Source organism: Meriones unguiculatus (assembly GCF_030254825.1).
Source record: "Meriones unguiculatus strain TT.TT164.6M chromosome Y unlocalized genomic scaffold, Bangor_MerUng_6.1 ChrY_unordered_Scaffold_23, whole genome shotgun sequence".
NCBI classification, from domain to species: Eukaryota; Metazoa; Chordata; class Mammalia; order Rodentia; family Muridae; genus Meriones; species Meriones unguiculatus.
This window is the reverse complement of record NW_026843709.1, coordinates 14,983,379-14,993,524: the sequence shown is the minus strand read 5'-3', so window position 1 is coordinate 14,993,524 and position 10,146 is coordinate 14,983,379. Positions and strand designations below refer to the sequence as shown.

Below are 10,146 nucleotides of genomic sequence, written 5' to 3'. Positions count from 1 at the left end.
ACAAAATGTACCTTCAGATTCTTATTCATGTAATAGGCTGGCAGGGTCTAGGGTTCCCTGGAGTATTGAGTCCTTAAGATCAGAGAAAAGAACATGTAACCTGATAGTCTTGTGGGCTAGCAGTAGAGGGTCCACCTGAAAGAGGGAGTGTAAATGGGAGTACAGAGATGCAAAGAATGGAGACAAGACAGATTCCTGTTCAAGTCTCAGTTTATTGAACATGCAAAGAACCCTCAAAAAGCAAAGTGTAGAAGAAAAAAAAAATTCACAGTAGCAACACCTTTATACCACCTGGCAAGGCATCCAGGAATTGACTCAAGGTTACACAAAGTTTTCTGTCTGGTTCCCAAGGTTTTAGGGCCCTTGCTATTTACTTCTCAGGCTCAGAACACCCTCCTTGCAGAGACTTCTAAGGATATTCTATGAGACATGGAAGTTAGATAAGACCTGCATCAGCCCTGGCCAGGAGGCAGAATTCCAACTACCAGATTCCTTCAGTTCTCCTTTCTTCTACCAGATTCCTTCAGTTCTCCTTTCTTTGTTTTATGGAGAGCCTGTCTTAAGTTGGAGAAATGTTCATTTTTCCTTTCTCATCAACTAAGTCTAGGATGTAAGCCTCTGTCTTAGGTTGGAAAAAAAAAAACACAATTTTACTTACAAGTCATTGACTTATCTCCATATCAAATGGAATTGTTAGGAATCTTTACTTCACTTGCATGCATTGAAGTTGTTGAAGAAGGAACTGTAATAGTATTGTGATATTGTTATAGCAATGTGATGTCAAAATTCCATTTTGTTGTCATACCAAAATCATGTCATAAGAACATTAACATGCCATACAATTGTGATGTCATAATAGCCCTGTGATGTCATACCTTTGCTGGACTCCTCCAAGACACAGTAAGTCCTAAATAGTTCCTCCTTCACTTATATGTCTGTTACATATTCTGAGCCAGAGGGCTGAAGATGATGCTCCAATGTTACTGAGTGACTGTTGAGACTAAAAATTGTTTCTGTCATTTTTTTTTGGAAGCTGCTAACATGCACTTCCTATTTACTCTAGAAACTAATTTTATTCCTTCTCAAGTCTCTGATGGAATTGAAGACCAAATAGTTATAGTGTCACAAAAAAGCTTACGTTGATTGGAAGTTAACAAAGGCTATCATATGGGTAATACCAATGAGGATAAAAGTTAATATAGAACTCTAAACTTGTCAAGATAGAGAGGATAATTGGATACTTTCTCCTAAGTTGCTAAATACACATGGATTAGACATTGCACATGTAGATTTTACTTATTAATTTTCATAATTTCATAATCATTCTTGTATTGAAATAAAAGGAGCCTTTTTTTGGACTTAAAGGGGAAAATGTTGGTATAATGTTATTTTGAACAACCTTACCCTTGTTCATTCAAATGCTGATTTATCCCACCCCCAATCTCAGGTTTCAGTGCAGATATTGCATTGTGGTACTTATTCTATGCATCCTGTCTCAACTTTGTGGAAACAGGTCAAAAGAAAGCAACTAGCCACAATAATGAGCAAGGAGAGGAGAGGAGGCAGAGGACAGGAAAGACAGGAGGAGCCAGAGTGCAGGAAATGAGAGGGAATAATAAAGGGTGAGGGCAGAGAGCTAGGAGAGCTGAGCTGAGGTGGGGGGGAACTAGGAACTATGTGGAGAATGAACCAGACCTAAGATTTCACAAATAAGGAAGTAAAACGGGTAAAATCTAAATGTTAAGAAAATATGAGGGATTAGAAGTTTAGGCAGGAGTAACTATTCACCAGCATTGTGTTCTAGGTTAACTAAATATAACCAAAATCTGTGTGGTGATTTGGTTATACAGCTCTATAGGACTAATAGGAGCTTTACCAGAAAATATATCAAATGTAAATATTAATTGACACAACAGAGATGTCATACCATTTGATGTCAAAATAGCATCATTCTGTCATAATAGCAATGTGATATCATAATACCATTGTGAAGTCATAATGACATTGTGATGTCATAAAAGCATTGTAATGTCATAATAGCATTGTGAAGTCATACTAACACTGAAATGTTATTACATCATTGTGCAATCATATAATACAATGTGATACCTCTATGATATTATCATAGCATTGTGATGTCATGATACCATTGTGATGTCAAGTTATTGTTAAGGCATAATAGTATTGTGATGTCATAATAGCATTGTGATGTCATAATACCACTGTTATGACATTATAGATTTGGGATGTCATATCATTGTAATGTCGAAATATAATGAAGATGTCGTAATGACATTGTGATGTCCTAATACCATTGTGATGTCATATCATTGTGATGTCCTAATACCATTGTGATGTCATACTGTTATGAAGTCATAATAGCGTTGTGACATCATAATATCAGTGTGAAATCAAGATACCATTCTTATGTCATAATACCATTGTCATCATAGCATTGTGATTACATAATACCTCTGTGTTGTCATAATACCATTGTGATTTTATAATACTATTGTGAATTCATAATACCATTTTGATGTCATAATAGCATCATACCATTGTCATATCATTTAAAGATTGTGAGCTCATATGAGCATTGTGAAATCATAATATTGTGAAATAATAATACCTTTGTATGTCATACCACTGTGATGTCATTATATCATTGTGATGTCATAATAGCATGGAGATGTCATATGAACAATGTGATGTCATGGTAGCTATTGTGATGTCAAAGTTCCATTGTGATGTCAAACTGAAATCATAATAGCATTGTGATTTCATAATAAAATTCTGATGTCATAATAGCTTTGTAATATCATCATATCATTGTGATGTCCTCATGCATTGCGAAGCAATACCATTGTGAAGTCATAATAGAATTGTGACATATTGATAAGATTGTGATATCATATCATTGTTTTCTTGATAACATTGAGATGTCATATCATTGTGATGTTATAATAGCCTTGTGATATTATAATAGCATTGTGAAGTCAATACAGTTGTGATATCATCATTGCATTGTGATGCTGGCATAGCATTGGGTATCATAATATAATTTTGATGTCATTGCATTGTAATGTCATGACAGATGTAATAACAGAATAGTTAGGGCATAATACTCTCTTGAGGTCATAATAGCATTGAGAGGTAATAAAAACATTGTGATGTCATAATATCTTTGTGATGTCATAATATCATTGTGATGTCAAAATTTTAGTGTGATACATACACTAATCATGTCATAATAGCATTTTGATGTCATCATAACATTCTGATATCATATTAACATTATGAAATCATAATACCATTAAGATGACAGAATACCATTGAGATGTTATAAAGAAATTGTGATGTCAAAAAATTGTCATATCATAATATAATTGAGATGTCATAAAAGTATTATAACATCATATCATTGGGTTTCCATGATACTGTTGGTATGTCAAACACACTCCTGTTTTTCTCTGTGACAATATCAGGTAGGAAAATAATACTTTCATGTTTATTTAATTGAAAAACTTCCCTAAGTAGGGAAGCTTCAAAGTGAGGTGGGTTTAAGGGGAATGTACAAAATGACAAGGTGGTCTCCAACTTTGGTCTTGGATCTGAAATATCCTTGGTCGTGACATTAAACTGAGCAGTTACTCACATACTCACTAAATGTACCTTCATATAATAAGCTGGCAGGGTCTAGGATTCCCTGACTAGGGTATTGAGTCTTTAAGAGCAGGGAAAAGAGAAGTAAGCCAGAAAATTCCTGGGAATTATTAGCTGAAACAGAGAAAGATCGGTGTATACAAATGGAGAATTAAGGGGCAATAAACTCTTTGACAGCTTGTGATGTTCCACACTATTTTCGCCAAACCTTTATGAGCATGGTTGTCTTGGCTGACCTGGCTGGATCAGCAGCTATGTCCTATTCAGTGGTCAGTGAGGAACCATGTTTGTCTTGAGGTTTACAATTCAAACTGTTCTTTCAGGACAAAGAAAAGGGTCCCTGTTAATATGCCTAGAACACAAAAGCAACTCTGTTTCTTGTTGTGGTCTTCCAGACAAACCCTCTAAATGTAGTATTAAGTACCATGACTGCTTGTTCAGAGGTGTCACCTGAGCTGGTGAAGCCTGAGGTAGCTGGGTAAGCACTTGTTCATGGCTATATATGAAATTCTGGAAAGCATGCCTTACAAAGGCACACTCTGTACCCATGAGAGGAATCTGTTCTCCATGTTAAAAGTCCTTATAAAAGTTGTTAATCTATTGTTTTTATTGTTTATATGGGAAGATTCAAATAATATACTAGTTTTCCAGGCTCCCAGGTTCAGTTCCCTTCCCATGTGTCAGAGTATAAAAAAAATATTAAAATACATTAATTCAAGTATGTGTTTTTCATCTACTCATTGGAACATGATCAGAGTATCAGAGCAAACTCCCTTAAAGAAACCTGAGTTCATCCTTGCCACATTCTGGGACCACCCTCAAGGAGAAGACATTAGTCCTGAAGTGCTCTATACTTCATCCCCTTGATCACAGTTTTTCTTATGTGTTTATTTATTGCAATTTGTTCACTTTGTATCCCCTCTCCTACCCCCTCCACTTATTTTTCCAGTCCCACCTACCCTCTTCTTCTAACCCTATGCCCTTTCTATAGTTCCCTGTGGGGAGGTCCTTCTCCCCCTTCAGTCTGACCCTAGCTTATCAGGTCACATCAAGGCTGGCTACATCATCTTCCTCTGTGGCATGATTCTCATGGCATTGTTTTCCTTGTGTCTTCAATTCCCTCTGATTATGAAATTGTTCCTTCCTCCTCTCCTGCCAGCTTCTCATAGCACTGAGGGGGGGGAGAATTTCATAGGGAAATCCCATTTAGAGCTAGGTATTTTAAGGTCTCTCTCTGCATAATAACAGACTGTGGGTCTCTGTATGCAATTCCATTTATTGCAGAAGGAAGCATCTCTGTGAATGCAAGAACATGGCCCTAATTTAACAGTTGAGGGCAAGAGAGCAAAATATTTTAATAACAACAGCATGGGTTGCTTAAAATTTTCTTTCAGATGCCTTTGCCCCACAACTCAATTTACTGTCACTAATTCCTCCTAGTTGTAGAATGGGTTGGTCACAATAGATGTCCTAGTGGAACTTTATCTGCCACTGTTAGGAGACCTCCTACTAAGTGAATACACACTGTATTTGTCTTTCTGAAACTTGGTTACTGAACGCAGGATGATTATTCCTGGTTCCATCCAATTGACTGAAAATATCGTGATGTTTTTTTCTTACCTGAATAATACTCCTTTTTGGAAATATTCCACATTTTTCCCAAAGGAGATTGTGAGACTTGTCTTTAGTCCTTAGAAGTTGCTGGGAATTTAATCATTGTGTTGAATGACAAACTATTAAAATAACTATATTTTTGTGACACTTCTATTATAGAGTTGGTTCTTTGAGATTGATAGGCCAATGAAATAACCAGAAAGAATGGAGTCTCTATCTTTGAGTATCTTTCACTACATATCTTTGTTTCTGTTGTTCTTGGTCTTTCTATTTCTGAATCTATCTCTCTAGCTCTTTCTCTCTCTGTATCTCTCAGTCTACCTCTTTCTGCCTGTTACATGTTGTTCAGTAGGAAAAGCTTGCAGTTCTGCTGAAGGACTACAAGAAGATAACTACTTGCTGACTTGACATCCTGAATGGTCTCTGTAAAAATTTAAACAAAATCTCAATTAAATGCTTTTTGTTCAAAGATTTGCCTTGGTCAGGGAGCTTTTTCTCATTAAGTAAGTCACTGACTGAGGTCATATCTGTGCATTTAACAAATAATAATGGAATCAGTGATAATGTGAAACTCACATGCCAAGGACACGTGACTTTATTAATGAACAATTGAAAGAAATATGAGACACTTTTCCTCAACTTAGAGTCTGGGACACAGGAATTGTCATCTCGGGATGGTGTGCTTTTAGCTGCCCAGATTGCAGCATGTAGGGTTGCTCAGCCTTTCTCTCAAGCACACTGTCCACTGGCCCTTTTAATAACGGGCTCCTGAAACTCTTACTGGCTTTCACCCATTTCATGACATCATTCTCCCTCTAATCCATTCATTACCTGAGATAATCTTGAGGTTTCCATGGAAAAGAGTGAACAAACTTTCCTCATTGTACAGTATCTCTGATCCTGTGCCCAAATGACTTGTTCTTGGGAAACTCCACAAGACTTTATCTCATCTATTTATTCAGATCCCACAGTTTTACTCTTGTATCCCTCTGTGAAAATGTTAGGTAGGAAATGAAACTTTAATGTTTATTTAATTGTACAGCTTCCTAAGTAGGGAAGCTCCAAAGTTATGTGGAATTAAGGGGAATGTACCAAATGAAGAGGTGGTCTCCTACTGTAGTCTTGGATCTGAAATATTCTTGGTTGTGATTTTGAACAGCACTTACATACTCACTAAATGTACCTTCACATTTTTATTGATATAATAGGCTGGCAGGGACTAGGGCTGCCTGGAGTACTGAGTCTATAAGGGAAGGAAAATGAGAAGGAAACCAGATAATTCCTGAGACCCCGCTCTGATTGAAACAGTGAGTGATCTGTGAATGCAAAAGGAGAACTAAGAGGCAATAAACTCTTTGATAGTTGGTACTGTTCCACACTAGTTTTGCCATCCCTCTATGAGCAGGCTTTCCTTGGCAGACTGGGCTGGATTGATAGCTGTTTCCTAATGTGTGTTCAGTCAGGAACCCTCCTTGTCTTGGGGTTTACAGTTAGAACTTGGCCTTCAGGACAGAGGAAATAGTCCATGTTAACTCCTAGGATACAAGAGCATCTGTGTCCTCCAGACAAACACTCTAAAAGCATTGTTAGTACAAGGACTGCTGGTTCATAGATGCTACCTGAGCTCATAATGTTTGAGGTAGCTGGGTAATGACTAGTTCATGGCCAGGATTCTCTGCTCCATAATGAGTTCCTGGAAAGCATACCTTAGTAAGACAAATACTGCCCTGCATTACCAGAATCTTATTGCCATGTTCAAAGTCATAAATGTTGTCAACATATTATAGTTATTGATTATGTAATTTCATATAATATGCGTTGCACTCTTTTTCTATTGCTCCCATGTTCAAATTCCTATCCATGTGTCACACTAAAAATTTAGTATCTTTAAAATCATCAATTTTAGTATGTGTTGGCCATATACTCATTGAAACATGATCAGATTATCAGTGCCAAGTCCCTTAAAGAAAACTGAGTTCATCCTTGTTGTACCCTGTCACCATCCACAAGAAGAAGACATCAATTCCGTATATATCATCGCCTTGATCACAGTTTTTCTTATGTATTTAAGTATTAGACTTTGTTCACTTTGTATCCCCTCTGCTGCCCACTTTTCACCTTCCAATACCACCCTCTTTCTTCCACCACTATGCCCTTTCTCTAGTTCCCAGATGGGGAGGTCCTCTTTCCATTTCTAATTGACCCTAGCTTATCAAGTCTCATCAAGTCTGAATGCATCATCTTTCTCTGTGGCCTGATTTTCAGGGAATTGTCCTCCTTTTATCATCAATTCCACTACTTATGTCACTCTTCCCAGAGCTCTGAGGGGAGGGAGATTTTCATAGGAAAATCCCATTTAGAGCTGAGTGTTGTAAGGTCTTTTTTGATTCAGAAGGAACCATCTTTGTGGATGAAATAACATGGCACTGATCTATCAGTTGAGGGCAGAGAACAACATATTTTAATAACAACAACATGGATTGCTTAAAAGCTTCAATAGGATGCCCTGACCCCACAACTCAATTAACTGCCACCCAATCTCCCTAGTGGTAGACTGATTTTGAAAAGCAACAAATCAAATAATCCAATTAAAAAAATGAGAAAACAGAGTTAAACAGAATTTTCAATATAGGAATATTGAATGGCAGAGAAACATTGAAAGAAATGTTCAACCTCATTAGCCATCAGAGAAATGCAAATCAAAACTATCCTGAGATTTCAACTTACATCCGTCAGAATGGCCAAGATCAAAAACTCAAGTGACAACATATTCTGGAGAGATTGTGGAGGAAAGGGAACAATCCTTCACTGCTGGTAGGAAAGTAAACTTGTACAATGACTCTGGAAATCAATCGGGTGCATTGTTATACAAATTGGAATAGTGTTTCCTCAAGATTCAGCTATCCACTTCTAGGCAGACATCCAAAAATCCTCAAGTACAAAATAAAGACATTTGTTCAACCATGTTTGTAGCAGCTTTATTTGTAAGAGACAAAACCAAGAAATAACCCATTATCTCCCGTCAACTGAAAAACTGATACAGAAATTGTGGTACATCTACATAATGGAAATTACCCAGCAATAAAAATAAGGAAATCATGAAAATTGCAGGTAAATGGTGGGAACTGGAAATGATCATCCTGAGTGAGCTATACCAGAAGAGAAAGACAGATGGTACATTCTCACTCATGTAGAAATATTATTATATAGAATAAACCTACTAAAATCTCTAGACCTAAAGAAACTAATGAAGAGAGAGGACTCTGGCTAAAATGCTCAGTCCTCATCCTGAAAGGCAAAGAGGATGGACATCCACAGAAGGAGAAAACAGGTATCAAGTTAGGTGCCTGCCACAGAGGGCCCCTGAAAGGCTCTGCATTGCACAGTATCAAAGCAGATGCTGACACTTATGGCCAACTGTTGGGCAGAGTGCATGGAATCTAATGAAAGAAGTGGGAAATACTAAAATCTGGAGAGGCCAGGAGTCCCAAAAGGAAAGCAAGAGAAAAAAAAAAAACTGAGTATAAGAGTATTTCCTGAAATTTATACTCCAACCAAGTACCATGCATGGAGATAACCTAGAACCCCTGCTCAGATGTAGCCCATGGCAGTTCAGTGTCCAATGGGCTTCCAAAGTAATGGAAACAGGAACTGCCTCTGACATGAACTGATAGGTCTGATCTTTGAACACCTCACCGTGTTGTTACAACAGCCTTAAGAGGGCACAGAGGAAGAAAATGTAGGCATTTTCTTATATAATAGCCTAGCATCAGAAGGAAAGAGAGAAAGACCTCCCAGGAGGACTTGTGGATGGGCATGCATGGATAAGAGGGAAGGAAAGTTATATGATATGGGACAGGGGATTATAGAGGCATACACAGTGAATAAAGTGTATTTAATAAAATTAAAATAAAAAAATTAAAAGATATAATTCCTTTTGGGTTTATATTATAGGAGGGCATGCTTTATGGTTGATATGCCAAACAAAGTGATGAGAGAGAATGGAGTCTCTATCACATTATATCTTTGTTTCTATCAGTCTCAGATTTTATATTTGAGAATCTGTCTCTCTAGCTTTTCCTCTGTTTCTCTCAGTCTTCCCTCTCTGCCAGCCACTTCAAGTTAAGTATGTAAAGCTTTACTTTTGGTGAAGGACTACAAGATGACTGTCTGCTGACATGACATTATGGATGATCTCTGTAAAATTGTAAGCAATGTCCTAATTAAACTCCTTTTGTTCAAATAGTTGCCTTGATCAGGAAGCATTTTCACAGAAAATAATTCACTGACTGAGGATGTATCTATGCATTTAACAAATAATACTGAAATTGTGGTATGTGAAACTCAGAAGTCAAGGATATGTGACTTTATTAATGACCACCTGAAATAAAGTGGTCCTCGCTTCAGCAGTACATATACTAATATTGGAATGATATAGAGAAAATTAACATGGCCCCTGCACAAAGATGACATGAAGCATTCCTTAAACTTTGAAGAAATTAAAGAAAACACAAAGAGAAGAAATTATAGAGAGAAATAACTTAGGGAAGAAAACAGGAACTACAGAGGTAAGCATAACCAATAGATTAAAAGAGATGGAAGAAAGACTCTCAGGTGTGGAAGATACAATGGAAGAAATTGATGTATCTGTCAAAGAAAATGTTAGATCTAAAAAATTCCTGACACAGATCATGCAAGAAATGCAAGACAACATAAAAAGACAAAACCTAAGTATACTAGGAATAAAGGAAAAAAAAAATCCCTCCTTCAAGGCCCAGAAAATATTTTCAACAAAAATCTTTGAAGAAATTTTTCCCAACTTAAAGAGAGGCCAGTAAGAGTACAAGAGGTCTACAGAATACCCAATAA

At 37.0% G+C, this 10,146-nt stretch overlaps 1 non-coding gene across 1 annotated transcript; it reads left to right on the top strand.

The window, feature by feature from the left end:
* The first annotated feature begins 9,671 nt into the window (after positions 1–9,671).
* LOC132651651 (U6 spliceosomal RNA) lies at positions 9,672–9,779 on the top strand. The gene has a single exon (XR_009589236.1). It is a non-coding gene; the product is annotated as a U6 spliceosomal RNA (small nuclear RNA).
* Positions 9,780–10,146: the final 367 nt, after the last annotated feature.